A 24,227-nucleotide genomic window follows, 5' to 3' on the forward strand; every position below is an offset into this window, starting at 1 on the left:
GCTTTGACATTACCAATAGTATACATTTCAATTTTACACCAAACTACTGTGTGTAAACCTAATTGAAACACCTTAAGTTAACTTTCCACATGATTCTGAGTTCTTAAAAACTGATTTCATGACTCTTTTGAGCAAGACAAAAAAGTTGTTTTCTCAGGACATGCATGCTTTGTCATTACCAATAGTGTACACTTCAATTTACACCAAAACTACTGTGTGCAAACCTAATGTTAACAGTTTAAGTTAACTTTCCACATGATTCTGAGTTGTTTAAAACTGGTTTCATGCCTGTGCTGAGCAAGACAAAAAAGTTATTTTCTCAGGGCATGCAATGCTTTGACATTACGAAGAGTATACATTTCAATTTTACACCAAACTACTGTGGGCAAACCTAATGCAAACACCTTAAATCAACTTCCCACATGATTCTGAGTTGTTTAAAACCTGTTTCATGCATCTGTTGAGCAAGACAAAAAAGTTGTTTTCTCAGGACATACAAAGCTTTGACATTACCAATAGTATAGATTTCAATTTTACACCAAACTACTGTGTGGAAACCTAATGGAAACACCTTAAGTTAACTTTCCACATGATTCTGAGTTCTTAAAAACTGATTTCATGCTTCTGTTGAGCAAGACAAAAAAGTTGTTTTCTCAGGACATGCATGCTTTGACATTACCAATAGTATACACTTCAATTTTACACCAAACTACTGTGTGCAAACCTAATGTTAACAGTTTAAGTTAACTTTCCACATGATTCTGAGTTGTTTAAAACTGGTTTCATGCCTGTGCTGAGGAAGACAAAAAAGTTGTTTTCTCAGGGCATACAACGCTTTGACATTACCAAGAGTATACATTCAATCTTACACCAAACTACTGTGTGGAAACCTAATGGAAACACCTTAAATCAACTTTCCACATGATTCTGAGTTGTTTAAAACCTGTTTCATGCTTCTGTTGAGCAAGACAAAAAAGTTGTTTTCTCAGGGCAGACAACACTTTGACATTACCAATAGTATACATTTCAATTTTACACCAAACTACTGGGTGCAAACCTAATGTTAACAGTTTAAGTTAACTTTCCACATGATTCTGAGTTGTTTAAAACTGCTTTCATGCCTGTGCTGAGCAAGACAAAAAAGTTATTTTCTCAGGGCATACAATGCTTTGTCAATACCAATAGTATACATTTCAATTTTACACCAAACTACTGTGTGCAAACCTAATTTTAACAGTTTAAGTTAACTTTCCACATGATTATGAGATGTTTAAAACTGGTTTCATGCTTCTGCAGAACAAGACAAAAAAGTTGTTTTCTCAGGGCATACAACGCTTTGACATTACCAAGAGTATACATTTCAATTTTACACCAAACTACTGTGTGCAAACCTAATGTTAACAGTTTAAGTTAACTTTCCACATGATTGTGAGATGTTTAAAACTGGTTTCATGCTTCTGCAGAGCAAGACAAAAAAGTTGTTTTCTCAGGTCATGCAATGCTTTGACATTACCAAGAGTATACATTTCAATTTTACACCAAACTACTGTGTGCAAACCTAATGCAAACACCTTAAATCAACTTCTCAAATGATTCTGAGTTGTTTAAAACCTGTTTCATGCTTCTGTTGAGCAAGACAAAAAAGTTGTTTTCTCAGGGCATACAATGCTTTGTCAATACCAATAGTATACATTTCAATTTTACACCAAACTACTGTGTGCAAACCTAATTTTAACAGTTTAAGTTAACTTTCCACATGATTATGAGATGTTTAAAACTGGTTTCATGCTTCTGCAGAGCAAGACAAAAAAGTTGTTTTCTCAGGGCATACAACGCTTTGACATTACCAAGAGTATACATTTCAATTTTACACCAAACTACTGTGTGCAAACCTAATGTTAACAGTTTAAGTTAACTTTCCACATGATTATGAGATGTTTAAAACTGGTTTCATGCTTCTGCAGAGCAAGACAAAAAAGTTGTTTTCTGAGGGCATGCAATGCTTTGACATTACCAAGAGTATACATTTCAATTTTACACCAAACTAATGTGTGCAAACCTAATGCAAACACCTTAAATCAACTTCTCACATGATTCTGAGTTGTTTAAAACCTGTTTCATGCTTCTGTTGAGCAAGACAAAAAAGTTTTTTTCTCAGGGCATACAATGCTTTGACATTACCAATAGTATAGACTTCAATTTTACACCAAACTACTGTGTGTAAACCTAATGTTAACAGTTTAAGTTAACTTTCCACATGATTCTGAGTTCTTAAAAACTGATTTCATGCCTCTGTTGAGCAAGACAAAAAAGTTGTTTTCTCAGGACTAGCATGCTTTGACATTACCAATAGTATACACTTCAATTTTACACGAAACTACTGTGTGCAAACCTAATGTTAACAGTTTAAGTTAACTTTCCACATGATTCTGAGTTGTTTAAAACCTGCTTCATGCTTCTGTTGAGCAAGACAAAAAAGTTGTTTTCTCAGGGCATGCAATGCTTTGTCATTACCAATAGCATACATTTCAATATTACACCAAACTACTCTGTGCAAACCTAATGTTAACAGTTTAAGTTAACTTTCCACATGATTATGAGATGTTTAAAACTGGTTTCATGCTTCTGCAGAGCAAGACAAAAAAGTTGTTTACTCAGGGCATACAAGGCTTTGACATTACCAAGAGTATACATTTAAATTTTACACCAAACTACTGTGTGTTAACCTAATGCAAACACCTTAAATCTACTTCCCAAATGATTCTGAGTTGTTTAAAACCTGTTTCATGCTTCTGTTGAGCAAGACAAAAAAGTTGTTTTCTCAGGGCAAGCAATGCTTTGACATTACCAATAGTATACATTTCAATGTTGCACCAAATTACTGTGTGGAAACCTAATGGAAACTCCTTAAGTTAACTTTCCACATGATTCTGAGTTCTTAAAAACTGATTTCATGCCTCTGTTGAGCAAGACAAAAAAGTTGTTTTCTCAGGACATGCATGCTTTGACATTACCAATAGTATACACTTCAATTTTACACCAAACTACTGTGTGCAAACCTAATGTTAACAGTTTAAGTTAACTTTCCACATGATTATGAGATGTTTAAAACTGGTTTCATGCTTCTGCAGAGCAAGACAAAAAAGTTGTTTTCTCAGGGCATACAACGCTTTGACATTACCAAGCGTATACATTTCAATCTTACACCAAACTGCTGTGTGGAAACCTAATGGAGACACCTTAAATCAACTTTCCACATGATTCTGAGTTGTTTAAAACTGGTTTCATGCCTGTGCTGAGCTAGACAAAAAAGTTGTTTTCTCAGGACATGCATGCTTTGACATTACCAATAGTATAGACTTCAATTTTACACCAAACTACTGTGTGCAAACCTAATGTTAACAGTTTAAGTTAACTTTCCACATGATTCTGAGTTGTTTAAAACTGGTTTCATGCCTGTGCTGAGCAAGACAAAAAAGTTATTTTCTCAGGGCATGCAATGCTTTGACATGTCCAAGAGTATACATTTCAATTTTACACCAAACTACTGGGTGCAAACCTAATGTTAACAGTTTAGGTTAACTTTCCAGATGATTCTGAGTTGTTTAAAACTGGTTTCATGCCTCTGCTGAGCTAGACAAAAAAGTTGTTTTCTCAGGACATGCATGCTTTGACATTACCAATAGTATAGACTTCAATTTTACACCAAACTACTGTGTGCAAACCTAATGTTAACAGTTTAAGTTAACTTTCCACATGATTCTGAGTTGTTTAAAACTGGTTTCATGCCTGTGCTGAGCAAGACAAAAAAGTTATTTTCTCAGGGCATGCAATGCTTTGACATTACCAAGAGTATACATTTCAATTTTACACCAAACTACTGGGTGCAAACCTAATGTTAACAGTTTAGGTTAACTTTCCAGATGATTCTGAGTTGTTTAAAACTGGTTTCATGCCTCTGCTGAGCAAGACAAAAAAGTTATTTTCTCAGGACATGCATGCTTTGACATTACCAATAGTATACACTTCAATTTTACACCAAACTACTGTGTGCAAACCTAATGTTAACAGTTTAAGTTAACTTTCCACATGATTATGAGATGTTTAAAACTGGTTTCATGCTTCTGCAGAGCAAGACAAAAAAGTTGTTTTCTCAGGGCATACAACGCTTTGACATTACCAAGCGTATACATTTCAATCTTACACCAAACTACTGTCTGGAAACCTAATGGAAACACCTTAAGTTTACTTTCAACATGACTCTGAGTTCTTAAAAACTGAATTCATGCCTCTGTTGAGCAAGACAAAAAAGTTGTTTTCTCAGGACATGCATGCTTTGACATTACCAATAGTATACACTTCAATTTTACACCAAACTACTGTGTGCAAACCTAATGTTAACAGTTTAAGTTAACTTTCCACATGATTCTGAGCTGTTTAAAACTGGTTTCATGCCTGTGCTGAGCAAGACAAAAAAGTTATTTTCTCAGAGCATGCAATGCTTTGACATTACCAAGAGTATACATTTCAATTTTACACCAAACTACTGTGTGCAAACCTAATTTTAACAGTTTAAGTTTCTTTCCACATGATTATGAGATGTTTAAAACTGGTTTCATGCTTCTGCAGAGCAAGACAAAAAAGTTGTTTTCTCAGGGCATACAACGCTTTGACATTACCAAGAGTATACATTTCAATTTTACACCAAACTACTGGGTGCAAACCTAATGTTAACAGTTTAAGTTAACTTTCCAGATGATTCTGAGTTGTTTAAAACTGGTTTCATGCCTCTGCTGAGCAAGACAAAAAAGTTATTTTCTCAGGACATGCATGCTTTGACATTACCAATAGTATACACTTCAATTTTACACCAAACTACTGTGTGGAAACCTAATGTTAACAGTTTAAGTTAACTTTCCACATGATTATGAGATGTTTAAAACTGGTTTCATGCTTCTGCAGAGCAAGACAAAAAAGTTGTTTTCTCAGGGCATACAACGCTTTAACATTACCAAGCGTATACATTTCAATCTTACACCAAACTACTGTGTGGAAACCTAATGGAAACACCTTAAATCAACTTCTGACATGATTCTGAGTTGTTTAAAACCTGTTTCATGCTTCTCTTGAGCAAGACAAAAAAGTTGTTTTCTCAGGGCATACAATGCTTTGACATTACCAATAGTATACATTTCAAATTTACACCAAACTACTGTGTGGAAACCTAATGGAAACACCTTAAGTTAACTTTCCACATGATTCTGAGTTCTTAAAAACTGATTTCATGCCTCTGTTGAGCAAGACAAAAAAGTTGTTTTCTCAGGACATCCATGCTTTGACATTACCAATATTATAGACTTCAATTTTACACCAAAATACTGTGTGCAAGCCTAATCTTAACAGTTTAAGTTAACTTTCCACATGATTCTGAGTTGTTTAAAACTGCTTTCATGCCTGTGCTGAGCAAGACAAAAAAGTTATTTTCTCAGGGCATGCAATGCTTTGACATTACCAAGAGTATACATTTCAATTTTACACCAAACTACTGTGTGCAAACCTAATGCAAACACCTTAAATCAACTTCCCACATGATTCTGAGTTGTTTAAAACCTGTTTCATGCTTCTGTTGAGCAAGACAAAAAAGTTATTTTCTCAGGGCATGCAATGCTTTGACATTACCAAGAGTATACATTTCATTTTTACACCAAACTACTGTGTGCAAACCTAATGCAAACTCCTTAAATCAACTTCCCACATGATTCTGAGTTGTTTAAAACCTGTTTCATGCTTCTGTTCAGCAAGACAAAAAAGTTGTTTTCTCAGGGCATACAATGCTTTGTCAATACCAATAGTATACATTTCAATTTTACACCAAACTACTGTGTGCAAACCTAATTTTAACAGTTTAAGTTAACTTTCCACATGATTATGAGATGTTTAAAACTGGTTTCATGCTTCTGCAGAACAAGACAAAAAAGTTGTTTTCTCAGGGCATACAACGCTTTGACATTACCAAGAGTATACATTTCAATTTTACACCAAACTACTGTGTGCAAACCTAATGTTAACAGTTTAAGTTAACTTTCCACATGATTGTGAGATGTTTAAAACTGGTTTCATGCTTCTGCAGAGCAAGACAAAAAAGTTGTTTTCTCAGGTCATGCAATGCTTTGACATTACCAAGAGTATACATTTCAATTTTACACCAAACTACTGTGTGCAAACCTAATGCAAACACCTTAAATCAACTTCTCACATGATTCTGAGTTGTTTAAAACCTGTTTCATGCTTCTGTTGAGCAAGACAAAAAAGTTTTTTTCTCAGGACTAGCATGCTTTGACATTACCAATAGTATACACTTCAATTTTACACGAAACTACTGTGTGCAAACCTAATGTTAACAGTTTAAGTTAACTTTCCACATGATTCTGAGTTGTTTAAAACCTGCTTCATGCTTCTGTTGAGCAAGACAAAAAAGTTGTTTTCTCAGGGCATGCAATGCTTTGTCATTACCAATAGCATACATTTCAATTTTACACCAAACTACTCTGTGCAAACCTAATGTTAACAGTTTAAGTTAACTTTCCACATGATTATGAGATGTTTAAAACTGGTTTCATGCTTCTGCAGAGCAAGACAAAAAAGTTGTTTACTCAGGGCATACAAGGCTTTGACATTACCAAGAGTATACATTTAAATTTTACACCAAACTACTGTGTGTTAACCTAATGCAAACACCTTAAATCTACTTCCCAAATGATTCTGAGTTGTTTAAAACCTGTTTCATGCTTCTGTTGAGCAAGACAAAAAAGTTGTTTTCTCAGGGCAAGCAATGCTTTGACATTACCAATAGTATACATTTCAATGTTGCACCAAATTACTGTGTGGAAACCTAATGGAAACACCTTAAGTTAACTTTCCACATGATTCTGAGTTCTTAAAAACTGATTTCATGCCTCTGTTGAGCAAGACAAAAAAGTTGTTTTCTCAGGACATGCATGCTTTGACATTACCAATAGTATACACTTCAATTTTACACCAAACTACTGTGTGCAAACCTAATGTTAACAGTTTAAGTTAACTTTCCACATGATTATGAGATGTTTAAAACTGATTTCATGCCTCTGTTGAGCAAGACAAAAAAGTTGTTTTCTCAGGGCATACAACGCTTTGACATTACCAAGAGTATACATTTCAATTTTACACCAAACTACTGTGGGCAAACCTAATATTAAGAGTTTAAGTTAAGTTTCCACATAATTCTGAGTTGTTTAAAACTGGTTTCATGCGTGTGCTGAGCAAGACAAAAAAGTTGTTTTCTCAGGGCATACAATTCTTTGTCATTACCAATAGTATATATTCCAATTTTACACCAAACTACTGTGTGGAAACCTAATGCAAACACCTTAAGTTAACTTTCCACATGATTCTGAGTTCTTAAAAACTGATTTCATGCCTCTGTTGAGCAAGACAAAAAAGTTGTTTTCCCAGGACATGCATGCTTTGACATTACCTATAGTATACACTTCAATTTTACACCAAACTACTGTGTGCAAACCTAATGCAAACACCTTAAATCAACTCTCCACATGATTCTGAGTTGTTTAAAACTGGTTTCTTGCCTGTGCTGAGCAAGACAAAAAAGTTATTTTCTCAGGGCATACAATGCTTTGTCATTACCAATAGTACACATTTCAATTTTACATCAAACTACTGTGTGCAAACCTAATGTTAACAGTTTAAGTTAACTTTCCACATGATTATGAGATGTTTAAAACTGATTTCATGCCTCTGTTGAGCAAGACAAAAAATTTGTTTTCTCAGGGCATACAGCGCTTTGACATTACCAAGAGTATACATTTCAATTTTACACCAAACTACTGTGCGCAAACCTAATGTTAACAGTTTAAGTTAACTTTCCACATGATTCTGAGTTGTTTAAAACTGGTTTCATGGCTGTGCTGAGCAAGACAAAAAAGTTGTTTTCTCAGGGCATACAATGCTTTGTCATTACCAATAGTATACATTCCAATTTCACACCAAACTACTGTGTGGAAACCTAATGGAAACACCTTAAGTTAACTTTCTTCATGATTCTGAGTTATTAAAAACTGATTTCATGCCTCTGTTGAGCAAGACAAAAAAGTTGTTTTCTCAGGACATGCATGCTTTGACATTACCAAGAGTATACATTTCAATTTTACACCAAACTACTGTGTGCAAACCTAATGCAAACACCTTAAATCAACTTCCCACATGATTCTGAGTTGTTTAAAACCTGTTTCATGCTTCTGTTGAGCAAGACAAAATGTTGTTTTCTCAGGGCATACAATGCTTTGTCATTACCAATAGTATACATTTCAATTTTACATCAAACTACTGTGTGGAAACCTAATGGAAACACCTTAAGTTAACTTTCCACATGATTCTGAGTTCTTAAAAACTGATTTCATGCCTCTGTTGAGCAAAACAAAAAAGTTGTTTTCTCAGGACATGCATGTTTTGACATTACCAATAGTATACACTTCAATTTTACACCAAACTACTGTGTGTAAACCTAATGTTAACAGTTTAAGTTAACTTTCCACATGATTCTGAGTTGTTTAAAACTGGTTTCATGCCTGTGCTGAGCAAGACAAAAAAGTTGTTTTCTCAGGGCATACAATGCTTTGTCATTACCAATAGTATACATTCCAATTTTACACCAAACTACTGTGTGGAAACCTAATGGAAACACCTTAAGTTAACTTTCCACATGATTCTGAGTTGTTTAAAACTGGTTTCATGCCTGTGCTGAGCAAGACAAAAAAGTTGTTTTCTCAGGGCATACAATGCTTTGTCATTACCAATAGTATACATTCCAATTTTACACCAAACTACTGTGTGGAAACCTAATGGAAACACCTTAAGTTAACTTTCCACATGATTCTGAGTTCTTAAAAACTGATTTCATGCCTCTGTTGAGCAAGACAAAAAAGTTCTTTTCTCAAGCATACAATGCTTTGACATTTCCAATAGTATACATTTAAATTTTAAACCAAACTATTGTGTGCAAACCTAATGCAAACACCTTAAATCAACTTTCCACATGATTCTGAGTTCTTAAAAACTGATCTCATGCCTCTGTTGAGCAAGACAAAAAAGTTGTTTTCTCAGGGCATGCATGCTTTGACATTACCAATAGTATACACTTCAATTTTACACCAAACTACTGTGTGCAAACCTAATGTTAACAGTTTAAGTTAACTTTCCACATGATTATGAGATGTTTAAAACTGATTTCATGCCTCTGTTGAGGAAGACAAAAAAGTTGTTTTCTCAGGGCATACAACGCTTTGACATTACCAAGAGTATACATTTCATTTTTACACCAAACTACTGTTTGCAAACCTAATGTTAAGAGTTTAAGTTAACTTTCCACATGATTCTGAGTTGTTTAAAACTGGTTTCATGCCTGTGCTGAGAACGACAAAAAAGTTGTTTTCTCAGGGCATACAATTCTTTGTCATTACCAATAGTATACATTCCAATTTTACACCAAACTACTGTGTGGAAACCTAATGGAAACACCTTAAGTTAACTTTCCACATGATTCTGAGTTCTTAAAAGCTGATTTCATGCCTCTGTTGAGCAAGACAAAAAAGTTGTTTTCCCAAGACATGCATGCTTTGACATTACCTATAGTATACACTTCAATTTTACACCAAACTACTGTGTGCAAACCTAATGTTAACAGTTTAAGTTAACTTTCCACATGATTCTGAGTTGTTTAAAACTGGTTTCATGCCTGTGCTGAGCAAGAGAAAAAAGTTGTTTTCTCAGGGCATACAATGCTTTGTCATTACCAATATTATACATTCCAATTTTACACCAAACTACTGTGTGGAAACCTAATGGAAACACCTTAAGTTAACTTTCCACATGATTGTGAGTTCTTAAAAACTGATTTCATGCCTCTGTTGAGCAAGACAAAAAAGTTCTTTTCTCAAGCATAAAATGCTTTGACATTTCCAATAGTATACATTTAAATTTTACCCCAAAATACTGTGTGCAAACCTAATGCAAACACCTTAAATCAACTTTCCACATGATTCTGAGTTGTCTAAAACTGGTTTCATGCCTGTGCTGAGCAAGACAAAAAAGTTATTTTCTCAGGGCATACAATGCTTTGTCATTACCAATAGTATACATTTCAATTTTACATCAAACTACTGTGTGGAAACCTAAAGGAGACACCTTAAGTTAACTTTCCACATGATTCTGAGTTCTTAAAAACTGATTTCATGCCTCTGTTGAGCAAGACAAAAAAGTTGTTTTCTCAGGACATGCATGCTTTGACATAACCAATAGTATACACTTCAATTTTACACCAAACTACTGTGTGCAAACCTAATGTTAACAGGTTAAGTTAACTTTCCACATGATTATGAGATGTTTAAAACTGATTTCATGCCTCTGTTGAGCAAGACAAAAAATTTGTTTTCTCAGGGCATGCAGCGCTTTGACATTACCAAGAGTATACATTTCAATTTTACACCAAACTACTGTGCGCAAACCTAATGTTAACAGTTTAAGTTAACTTTCCACATGATTCTGAGTTGTTTAAAACTGGTTTCATGCCTGTGCTGAGCAAGACAAAAAAGTTGTTTTCTCAGGGCATTGTCATTACCAATAGTATACATTCCAATTTTACACCAAACTACTGTGTGGAAACCTAATGGAAACACCTTAAGTTAACTTTCCACATGATTCTGAGTTCTTAAAAACTGATTTCATGCCTCTGTTGAGGAAGACAAAAAATTTGTTTTCTCAGGGCATACAGCTCTTTGGCATTACCAAGAGTATACATTTCAATTTTACACCAAACTACTGTGCGCAAACCTAATGTTAACAGTTTAAGTTAACTTTCCACATGATTATGAGATGTTTAAAACTGATTTCATGCCTCTGTTGAGGAAGACAAAAAAGTTGTTTTCTCAGGGCATACAACGCTTTGACATTACCAAGAGTATACATTTCATTTTTACACCAAACTACTGTTTGCAAACCTAATGTTAAGAGTTTAAGTTAACTTTCCACATGATTCTGAGTTGTTTAAAACTGGTTTCATGCCTGTGCTGAGAACGACAAAAAAGTTGTTTTCTCAGGGCATACAATTCTTTGTCATTACCAATAGTATACATTCCAATTTTACACCAATCTACTGTGTGGAAACCTAATGGAAACACCTTAAGTTAACTTTCCACATGATTCAGAGTTCTTAAAAGCTGATTTCATGCCTCTGTTGAGCAAGACAAAAAAGTTGTTTTCCCAAGACATGCATGCTTTGACATTACCTATAGTATACACTTCAATTTTACACCAAACTACTGTGTGCAAACCTAATGTTAACAGTTTAAGTTAACTTTCCACATGATTCTGAGTTGTTTAAAACTGGTTTCATGCCTGTGCTGAGCAAGAGAAAAAAGTTGTTTTCTCAGGGCATACAATGCTTTGTCATTACCAATATTATACATTCCAATTTTACACCAAACTACTGTGTGGAAACCTAATGGAAACACCTTAAGTTAACTTTCCACATGATTCTGAGTTCTTAAAAACTGATTTCATGCCTCTGTTGAGCAAGACAAAAAAGTTGTTTTCTCAGGACATGCATGCTTTGACATTACCAATAGTATACACTTCAATTTTACACCAAACTACTGTGTGCAAACCTAATGCAAACACCTTAAATCAACTTCCCACATGATTCTGAGTTGTTTAAAACCTGTTTCATGCTTCTGTTGAGGAAGACAAAAAAGTTGTTTTCTCAGGGCATACAACGCTTTGTCATTACCAATAGTATACATTCCAATTTTACGGCAAACTACTGTGTGGAAACCTAATGGAAACACCTTAAGTTAACTTTCCACATGATTGTGAGTTCTTAAAAACTGATTTCATGCCTCTGTTGAGCAAGACAAAAAAGTTCTTTTCTCAAGCATAAAATGCTTTGACATTTCCAATAGTATACATTTAAATTTTACCCCAAAATACTGTGTGCAAACCTAATGCAAACACCTTAAATCAACTTTCCACATGATTCTGAGTTGTCTAAAACTGGTTTCATGCCTGTGCTGAGCAAGACAAAAAAGTTATTTTCTCAGGGCATACAATGCTTTGTCATTAGCAATAGTATACATTTCAATTTTACATCAAACTACTGTGTGGAAACCTAAAGGAGACACCTTAAGTTAACTTTCCACATGATTCTGAGTTCTTAAAAACTGATTTCATGCCTCTGTTGAGCAAGACAAAAAAGTTGTTTTCTCAGGACATGCATGCTTTGACATAACCAATAGTATACACTTCAATTTTACACCAAACTACTGTGTGCAAACCTAATGTTAACAGTTTAAGTTAACTTTCCACATGATTATGAGATGTTTAAAACTGATTTCATGCCTCTGTTGAGCAAGACAAAAAATTTGTTTTCTCAGGGCATGCAGCGCTTTGACATTACCAAGAGTATACATTTCAATTTTACACCAAACTACTGTGCGCAAACCTAATGTTAACAGTTTAAGTTAACTTTCCACATGATTCTGAGTTGTTTAAAACTGGTTTCATGCCTGTGCTGAGCAAGACAAAAAAGTTGTTTTCTCAGGGCATTGTCATTACCAATAGTATACATTCCAATTTTACACCAAACTACTGTGTGGAAACCTAATGGAAACACCTTAAGTTAACTTTCCACATGATTCTGAGTTCTTAAAAACTGATTTCATGCCTCTGTTGAGGAAGACAAAAAATTTGTTTTCTCAGGGCATACAGCTCTTTGGCATTACCAAGAGTATACATTTCAATTTTACACCAAACTACTGTGCGCAAACCTAATGTTAACAGTTTAAGTTAACTTTCCACATGATTCTGAGTTGTTTAAAACTGGTTTCATGCCTGTGCTGAGCAAGACAAAAGAGTTGTTTTCTCAGGGCATACAATGCTTTGTCATTACCAATAGTATACATTCCAATTTTACACCAAACTACTGTGTGGAAACCTAATGGAATCACCTTAAGTTAACTTTCCACATGATTCTGAGTTCTTAAAAACTGATTTCATGCCTCTGTTGAGCAAGACAAAAAAGTTGTTTTCTCAGGACATGCATGCTTTGACATTACCAATGGTATACACTTCAATTTTACACCAAACTACTGTGTGCAAACCTAATGTTAACAGTTTAAGTTAACTTTCCACATGATTATTAGATGTTTAAAACTGGTTTCATGCTTCTGCAGAGCAAGACAAAAAAGTTGTTTTCTCAGGGCACACAACGCTTTGACATTGCCAAGAGTATACACTTCAATTTTACACCAAACTACTGTGTGCAAACCAAATGCAAACACCTTAAATCAACTTCCCACATGATTCTGAGTTGTTTAAAACCTGTTTCATGCTTCTGTTGAGGAAGACAAAAAAGTTGTTTTCTCAGGGCGTACAACGCTTTGTCATTACCAATAGTATACATTTCAATTTTACACCAAACTACTGTGTGGAAACCTAATGGAAACACCTTAAGTTAACTTTCCACATGATTGTGAGTTCTTAAAAAGTGATTTCATGCCTCTGTTGAGCAAGACAAAAAAGTTCTTTTCTCAAGCATGCAATGCTTTGACATTTCCATTAGTATACATTTAAATTTTACACCAAAATACTGTGTGCAAACCTAATGCAAACACCTTAAATCAACTTTCCACATGATTCTGAGTTGCTTAAAACTGGTTTCATGCCTGTGCTGAGCAAGACAAAGAAGTTATTTTCTCAGGGCATACAATGCTTTGTCATTACCAATAGTATACATTTCAATTTTACATCAAACTACTGCGTGGAAACCTAATGGAAACACCTTAAGTTAACTTTCCACATGATTCTGAGTTCTTAAAAACTGATTTCATGCCTCTGTTGAGCAAGACAAAAAAGTTGTTTTCTCAGGACATGCATGCTTTGACATAACCAATAGTATACACTTCAATTTTACACCAAACTACTGTGTGCAAACCTAATGTTAACAGTTTAAGTTAACTTTCCACATGATTATGAGATGTTTAAAACTGATTTCATGCCTCTATTGAGCAAGACAAAAAAGTTGTTTTCTCAGGACATGCATGTTTTGACATTGCCAATAGTATAGACTTCAATTTTACACCAAACTACTGTGTGCAAACCTAATGTTAACAGTTTAAGTTAACTTTCCAGATGATTCTGAGTGGTTTAAAACTGGTTTCATGCCTGTGCTGAGCAAGACAAAAAAGTTGTTTTCTCAGGGCATACAATGCTTTGTCATTACCAATAATATACATTCCAATTTTACACCAAACTACTGTGTGGAAACCTAATGGAAACACCTTAAGTTAACTTTCCACATGATTCTGAGATCTTAAAAACTGATTTCATGCCTCTGTTGAGCAAGACAAAAAATTTGTTTTCTCAGGGCATACAGCTCTTTGGCATTACCAAGAGGATACATTTCAATTTTACACCAAAGTACTGTGCGCAAACCTAATGTTAACAGTTTAAGTTAACTTTCCACATGATTCTGAGTTGTTTAAAACTGGTTTCATGCCTGTGCTGAGCAAGACAAAAAAGTTGTTTTCTCAGGGCATACAATGCTTTGTCATTACCAATAGTATACATTCCAATTTTACACTAAACTACTGTGTGGAAACCTAATGGAAACACGTTAAGTTAACTTTCCACATGATTCTGAGTTCTTAAAAACTGATTTCATGCCTCTGTTGAGCAAGACAAAAAAGTTGTTTTCTCAGGACATGCATGCTTTGACATTACCAATACTATACACTTCAATTTTACACCAAACTACTGTGTGCAAACCTAATGTTAACAGTTTAAGTTAACTTTCCACATGATTATTAGATGTTTAAAACTGGTTTCATGCTTCTGCAGAGCAAGACAAAAAAGTTGTTTTCTCAGGGCACACAACGCTTTGACATTGCCAAGAGTATACATTTCAATTTTACACCAAACTACTGTGTGCAAACCGAATGCAAACACCTTAAATCAACTTCTCACATGATTCTGAGTTGTTTAAAACCTGTTTCTTGCTTCTGTTGAGCAAGACAACAAAGTTGTTTTCTCAGGGCGTACAATGCTCTGTCATTACCAATAGTATACATTTCAATTTTACACCAAACTACTGTGTGGAAACCTAATGGAAACACCTTAAGTTATCTTTCCACATGATTCTGAGATCTTAAAAACTGATTTCATGCCTCTGTTGAGCAAGACAAAAAATTTGTTTTCTCAGGGCATACAGCTCTTTGGCATTACCAAGAGTATACATTTCAATTTTACACCAAACTACTGTGCGCAAACCTAATGTTAACAGTTTAAGTTAACTTTCCACATGATTCTGAGTTGTTTAAAACTGGTTTCATGCCTGTGCTGAGCAAGAGAAAAAAGTTGTTTTCTCAGGGCATACAATGCTTTGTCATTACCAATAGTATACATTCCAATTTTACACTAAACTACTGTGTGGAAACCTAATGGAAACACCTTAAGTTAACTTTCCACATGATTCTGAGTTCTTAAAAACTGATTTCATGCCTCTGTTGAGCAAGACAAAAAAGTTGTTTTCTCAGGACATGCATGCTTTGACATTACCAATAGTATACACTTCAATTTTACACCAAACTACTGTGTGCAAACCTAATGTTAACAGTTTAAGTTAACTTTCCACATGATTATTAGATGTTTAAAACTGGTTTCATGCTTCTGCAGAGCAAGACAAAAAAGTTGTTTTCTCAGGGCACACAACGCTTTGACATTGCCAAGAGTATACATTTCAATTTTACACCAAACTACTGTGTGCAAACCGAATGCAAACACCTTAAATCAACTTCTCACATGATTCTGAGTTGTTTAAAACCTGTTTCTTGCTTCTGTTGAGCAAGACAACAAAGTTGTTTTCTCAGGGCGTACAATGCTCTGTCATTACCAATAGTATACATTTCAATTTTACACCAAACTACTGTGTGGAAACCTAATGGAAACACCTTAAGTTAACTTTCCACATGATTCTGAGTTCTTAAACACTGATTTCATGCCTCTGTTGAGCACGACAAAAAAGTTGTTTTATCAGGACATGCATGCTTTGACATTAACAATAGTATACACTTCAATTTAACACCAAACTACTGTGTGCAAACCTAATGTTAGCATTTAAGTTAACTTTCCACATGATTATGAGATGTTTAAAACTGATTTCATGCCTCTGTTGAGCAAGACAAAAAAGTTGTTTTCTCAGGGCATACAACGCTTTGACATTACCAAGAGTATACATTTCAATTTTACACCAAACTACTGTGTGCAAATCTAATGTTAACAGTTTAAGTTAACTTTCCACATGATTCTGAGCTGTTTAAAACTGGTTTCATGCCTGTGCTGAGCAAGACAAAAAAGTTGTTTTCTCAGGGCATCCAATGCTTTGACATTACCAAGAGTATACATTTCAATTTTACGCCAAACTACTCTGTGCAAACCCAATGCAAACACCTTAAATCAACTTCTCACATGATTCTGAGTTGTTTCAACCTGTTTCATGCTTCTGTTGAGCAAGAAAAAAAAGTTGTTTTCTCAGGGCATACAATGCTTTGACATTACCAATAGTATACATTTCAGTTTTACACCATACTACTGTGTGGAAACCGAATGTTAACAGTTTAAGTTAATTTTCCACATGATTATGAGATGTTTAAAACTGATTTCATGCCTCTGTTGAGCAAGAGAAAAAAGTTGTTTTCTCAGGGCATACAACGCTTTGACATTACCAAGAGTATACATTTCAATTTTACACCAAACTACTGTGTGCAAACCTAATGTTAACAGTTTAAGTTAACTTTCCACATGATTCTGAGTTGCTTAAAACTGCTTTCATGCCTGTGCTGAGCAAGACAAAAAAGTTGTTTTCTCAGGGCATACAATGCTTTGTCATTACCAATAGTATACATTCCAATTTTACACCAAACTACTGTGTGGAAACCTAATGGTAACACCTTAAGTTAACTTTCCACATGATTCTGAGTTCTTAAAAACTGATTTCATGCCTCTGTTGAGCAAGACAAAAAAGTTGTTTTCTCAGGACATGCATGCATTGACATAACCAATAGTATACACTTCAATTTTACACCAAACTACTGTGCGCAAACCTAATGTTAACAGTTTAAGTTAACTTTCCACATGATTATGAGATGTTTAAAACTGATTTCATGCCTCTGTTGAGCAAGACAAAAAATTTGTTTTCTCACGGCATACAGCGCTTTGACATTACCAAGAGTATACATTTCAATTTTACACCAAACTACTGTGCGCAAACCTAATGTTAACAGTTTAAGTTAACTTTCCACATGATTCTGAGTTGTTTAAAACTGGTTTCATGAGTGTGCTGAGCAAGACAAAAAAGTTGTTTTCTCAGGGCATACAATGCTTTGTCATTACCAATAGTATACATTCCAATTTTACACCAAACTACTGTGTGGAAACCTAATGGAAACACCTTAAGTTAACTTTCCACATGATTCTGAGTTCTTAAAAACTGATTTCATGCCTCTGTTGAGCAAGACAAAAAAGTTGTTTTCTCAGGACATGCATGCTTTGACATTACCAATAGTATATACTTCAAGTTTACACCAAACTACTGTGTGCAAACCTAATGCAGACACCTTAAATCAACTTCCCACATGATTCTGAGTTGTTTAAAACCTGTTTCATGCTTCTGTTGAGGAAGACAAAAAAGTTGTTTTCTCAGGGCATACAACGCTTTGTCATTACCAATAGTATACATTTCAATTTTACACCAAACTACTGTGTGGAAACCTAATGGAAACACCTTAAGTTAACTATCCAGATGATTGTGAGTTCTTAAAAACTGATTTCATGCCTCTGTTGAGCAAGACAAAAAAGTTCTTTTCTCAAGCATAAAATGCTTTGACATTTCTAATAGTATACATTTAAATTTTACACCAAAATACTGTGTGCAAACCTAATGCAAACACCTTAAATCAACTTTCCACATGATTCTGAGTTGTTTAAAACTGGTTTCATGCCTGTGCTGAGCAAGACAAAAAAGTTATTTTCTCAGGGCATACAATGCTTTGTCATTACCAATAGTACACATTTCAATTTTACATCAAACTACTGTGTGGAAACCTAAAGGAGACACCTTAAGTTAACTTTCCACATGATTCTGAGTTCTTAAAAACTGATTTCATGCCTCTGTTGAGCAAGACAAAAAAGTTGTTTTCTCAGGACATGCATGCTTTGACATAACCAATAGTATACACTTCAATTTTACACCAAACTACTGTGTGCAAACCTAATGTTAACAGTTTAAGTTAACTTTCCACATGATTATGAGATGTTTAAAACTGATTTCATGCCTCTGTTGAGCAAGACAAAAAAGATGTTTTCTCAGGGCATACAATGCTTTGTCATTACCAATAGCATACATTCCAATTTTACACCAAACTACTGTGTGGAAACCTAATGGAAACACCTTAAGTTAACTTTCCGCATGATTCTGAGTTCTTAAAAACTGATTTCATGCCTCTGTTGAGCAAAACAAAAAAGTTGTTTTCTCAGGACATGCATGTTTTGACATTACCAATAGTATAGACTTCAATTTTACACCAAACTACTGTGTGCAAACCTAATGTTAACAGTTTAAGTTAACTTTCCACATGATTCTGAGTTGTTAAAAACTGGTTTCATGCCTGTGCTGAGCAAGACAAAAAAGTTGTTTTCTCAGGGCATACAATGCTTTGTCATTACCAATAGTATACATTCCAATTTTACACCAAACTACTGTGTGGAAACCTAATGGAAACACCTTAAGTTAACTTTCCACATGATTCTGAGTTCTTAACAACTGATTTCATGCCTCTGTTGAGCAAGACAAAAAAGTTGTTTTCTCAGGACATGCATGCTTTGACATTACCAATAGTATACACTTAAATTTTACACCAAACTACTGTGTGCAAACCTAATGTTAACAGTTTAAGTTAACTTTCCACATGATTATAAGATGTTTAAAACTGGTTTCATGCTTCTGCAGAGCAAGACAAAAAAGTTGTTTTCTCAGGACACACAACGCTTTGACATTGCCAAGAGTCTACATTTCAATTTTACACCAAACTACTGTGTGCAAACCGAATGCAAACACCTTAAATCAACTTCTCACATGATTCTGAGTTGTTTAAAACCTGTTTCTTGCTTCTGTTGAGCAATACAACAAAGTTGTTTTCTTAGGGCGTACAATGCTCTGTCATTACCAATAGTATACATTTCAATTTTACACCAAACTACTGTGTGGAAACCTAATGGAAACACCTTAAGTTAACTTTCCACATGATTCTGAGTTCTTAAAAACTGATTTCATGCCTCTGTTGAGCAAGACAAAAAAGTTGTTTTCTCAGGACATGCATGCTTTGACATTAACAATAGTATACACTTCAATTTAACACCAAACTACTGTGTGCAAACCTAATGTTAACATTTAAGTTAACTTTCCACATGATTATGAGATGTTTAAAACTGATTTCATGCCTCTGTTGAGCAAGACAAAAAAGTTGTTTTCTCAGGGCATACAACGCTTTGACATTACCAAGAGTATACATTTCAATTTTACACCAAACTACTGTGTGCAAATCTAATGTTAACAGTTTAAGTTAACTTTCCACATGATTCTGAGCTGTTTAAAACTGGTTTCATGCCTGTGCTGAGCAAGACAAAAAAGTTGTTTTCTCAGGGCATGCAATGCTTTGACATTACCGAGAGTATAGATTTCAATTTTACGCCAAACTACTCTGTGCAAACCCAATTGAAACACCTTAAATCAACTTCTCACATGATTCTGAGTTGTTTAAACCTGTTTCATGCTTCTGTTGAGCAAGACAAAAAAGTTGTTTTCTCAGGGCATACAATGCTTTGACATTACCAATAGTATACATTTCAGTTTTACACCAAACTACTGTGTGGAAACCTAATGTTAACAGTTTAAGTTAACTTTCCACATGTTTATGAGATGTTTAAAACTGATTTCATGCCTCTGTTGAGCAAGAGAAAAAAGTTGTTTTCTCAGGGCATACAACGCTTTGACATTACCAAGAGTATACATTTCAATTTTACACCAAACTACTGTGTGCAAACCTAATGTTAACAGTTTAAGTTAACTTTCCACATGATTCTGAGTTGCTTAAAACTGGTTTCATGCCTGTGCTGAGCAAGACAAAAAAGTTGTTTTCTCAGGGCATACAATGCTTTGTCATTACCAATAGTATACATTCCAATTTTACAGCAAACTATTGTGTGGAAACCTAATGGAAACACCTTAAGTTAACTTTCCACATGATTCTGAGTTCTTAAAAACTGATTTCATGCCTCTGTTGAGCAAGACAAAAAAGTTGTTTTCCCAGGACATGCATGCTTTGACATTACCTATAGTATACACTTCAATTTTACACCAAACTACTGTGTGCAAACCTAATGTTAACAGTTTAAGTTAACTTTCCACATGATTCTGAGTTGTTTAAAACTGGTTTCATGCCTGTGCTGAGCAAGACAAAAAAGTTGTTTTCTCAGGGCATACAATGCTTTGTCATTACCAATAGTATACATTCCAATTTTACACCAAACTACTGTGTGGAAACCTAATGGAAACACCTTAAGTTAACTTTCCACATGATTCTGAGTTCTTAAAAACTGATTTCATGCCTCTGTTGAGCAAGACAAAAAAGTTGTTTTCTTAGGACATGCATGCTTTGACATTACCAATAGTATACACTTCAATTTTACACCAAACTACTGTGTGCAAACCTAATGTTAACAGTTTAAGTTAACTTTCCACATGATTATTAGATGTTTAAAACTGGTTTCATGCTTCTGCAGAGCAAGACAAAAAAGTTGTTTTCTCAGGGCACACAACGCTTTGACATTGCCAAGAGTATACATTTCAATTTTACACCAAACTACTGTGTGCAAACCGAATGCAAACACCTTAAATCAACTTCTCACATGATTCTGAGTTGTTTAAAACCTGTTTCTTGCTTCTGTTGAGCAAGACAAGAAAGTAGTTTTCTCAGGGCGTGCAATGCTCTGTCATTACCAATAGTATACATTTCAATTTTACACCAAACTACTGTGTGGAAACCTAATGGAAACACCTTATGTTAACTTTCCACATGATTCTGAGTTCTTAAAAACTGATTTCATGCCTCTGTTGAGCAAGACAAAAAAGTTGTTTTCTAAGGGCATGCAATGCTTTGACATTACCAAGAGTATACATTTCAATTTTACGCCAAACTACTCTGTGCAAACCCAATGCAAGCACCTTAAATCAACTTCTCACATGATTCTGAGTTGTTTAAACCTGTTTCATGCTTCTGTTGAGCAAGACAAAAAAGTTGTTTTCTCAGGGCATACAATGCTTTGACATTACCAAGAGTATACATTTCAATTTTACACCAAACTACTGTGTGGAAACCTAATGTTAACAGTTTAAGTTAACTTTCCACATGATTATGAGATGTTTAAAACTGATTTCATGCCTCTGTTGAGCAAGACAAAAAAGTTGTTTTCTCAGGGCATACAACGCTTTGACATTACCAAGAGTATACATTTCAATTTTACACCAAACTACTCTGTGCAAACCTAATGTTAACAGTTTAAGTTAACTTTCCACATGATTCTGATTTGCTTAAAACTGGTTTCATGCCTGTGCTGAGCAAGACAAAAAAGTTGTTTTCTCTGGGCATACAATGCTTTGTCATTACCAATAGTATACATTCCAATTTTACACCAAACTACTGTGTGGAAACCTAATGGAAACACCTTAAGTTAACTTTCCACATGATTCTGAGTTCTTAAAAACTGATTTCATGCCTCTGTTGAGCAAGACAAAAAAGTTGTTTTCCCAGGACATGCATGCTTTGACATTACCTATAGTATACACTTCAATTTTACACCAAACTACTGTGTGCAAACCTAATGTTAACAGTTTAAGTTAACTTTCCACATGATTCTGAGTTGTTTAAAACTGGTTTCATGCCTGTGCTGAGCAAGAGAAAAAAGTTGTTTTCTCAGGGCATACAATGCTTTGTCATTACCAATATTATACATTCCAATTTACACCAAACTGCTGTGTGGAAACCTAATGGAAACACCTTAAGTTAACTTTCCACATGATTCTGAGTTCTTAAAAACTGATTTCATGCCTCTGTTGAGCAAGACAAAAAAGTTGTTTTCTCAGGACATGCATGCTTTGACATTACCAATAGTATACACTTCAATTTTACACCAAACTACTGTGTGCAAACCTAATGCAAACACCTTAAATCAACTTCCCACATGATTCTGAGTTGTTTAAAACCTGTTTCATGCTTCTGTTGAGCAAGACAAAAAAGTTGTTTTCTCAGGGCATACAATGCTTTGTCATTACCAAAAGTATACATTTCAATTTTACACCAAACTACTGTGTGGAAACCTAATGGAAACACCTTAAGTTAACTTTCCACATGATTGTGAGTTCTTAAAAACTGATTTCATGCCTCTGTTGAGCAAGACAAAAAAGTTCTTTTCTCAAGCATAAAATGCTTTGACATTTCCAATAGTATACATTTAAATTTTACACCAAAATACTGTGTGCAAACCTAATGCAAACACCTTAAATCAACTTTCCACATGATTCTGAGTTGTTTAAAACTGGTTTCATGCCTGTGCTGAGCAAGACAAAAAAGTTATTTTCTCAGGGCATACAATGCTTTGTCATTACCAATAGTATACATTTCAATTTTACATCAAACTACTGTGTGGAAACCTAAAGGAGACACCTTAAGTTAACTTTCCACATGATTCTGAGTTCTTAAAAACTGATTTCATGCCTCTGTTGAGCAAGACAAAAAAGTTGTTTTCTCAGGACATGCATGCTTTGACATAACCAATAGTATACACTTCAATTTTACACCAAACTACTGTGTGCAAACCTAATGTTATCAGTTTAAGTTAACTTTCCACATGATTATGAGATGTTTAAAACTGATTTCATGCCTCTGTTGAGCAAGACAAAAAATTTGTTTTCTCAGGGCATACAGCGCTTTGACATTACCAAGAGTATACATTTCAATTTTAAACCAAACTACTGTGCGCAAACCTAATGTTAACAGTTTAAGTTAACTTTCCACATGATTCTGAGTTGTTTAAAACTGGTTTCATGCCTGTGCTGAGCAAGACAAAAAAGATGTTTTCTCAGGGCATACAATGCTTTGTCATTACCAATAGCATACATTCCAATTTTACACCAAACTACTGTGTGGAAACCTAATGGAAACACCTTAAGTTAACTTTCCACATGATTCTGAGTTCTTAAAAACTGATTTCATGCCTCTGTTGAGCAAAACAAAAAAGTTGTTTTCTCAGGACATGCATGTTTTGACATTACCAATAGTATACACTTCAATTTTACACCAAACTACTGTGTGCAAACCTAATGTTAACAGTTTAAGTTAACTTTCCATATGATTCTGAGTTGTTTAAAACTGATTTCATGCCTCTGTTGAGCAAAACAAAAAAGTTGTTTTCTCAGGACATGCATGTTTTGACATTACCAATAGTATACATTCCAATTTTACACCAAACTACTGTGTGGAAACCTAATGGAAACACCTTAAGTTAACTTTCCACATGATTCTGAGTTCTTAAAAACTGATTTCATGCCTCTGTTGAGGAAGGCAAAAAATTTGTTTTCTCAGGGCATACAGCTCTTTGGCATTACCAATAGTATACACTTCAATTTTACACCAAACTACTGTGCGCAAACCTAATGTTAACAGTTTAAGTTAACTTTCCACATGACTCTGAGTTGTTTAAAACTGGTTTCATGCCTGTGCTGAGGAAGACAAAAAAGTTGTTTTCTCAGGGCATACAATGCTTTGTCATTACCAATAGTATACATTCCAATTTTACACCAAACTACTGTGTGGAAACCTAATGGAAACACCTTAAGTTAACTTTCCACATGATTCTGAGTTCTTAAAAACTGATTTCATGCCTCTGTTGAGCAAGACAAAAAAGTTGTTTTCTCAGGACATGCATGCTTTGACATTACCAATAGTATACACTTCAATTTTACACCAAACTACTGTGTGCAAACCTAATGTTAACAGTTTAAGTTAACTTTC

Source organism: Mobula birostris, chromosome 9, assembly GCF_030028105.1.
Source record: "Mobula birostris isolate sMobBir1 chromosome 9, sMobBir1.hap1, whole genome shotgun sequence".
Taxonomy (NCBI): Eukaryota; Metazoa; Chordata; class Chondrichthyes; order Myliobatiformes; family Myliobatidae; genus Mobula; species Mobula birostris.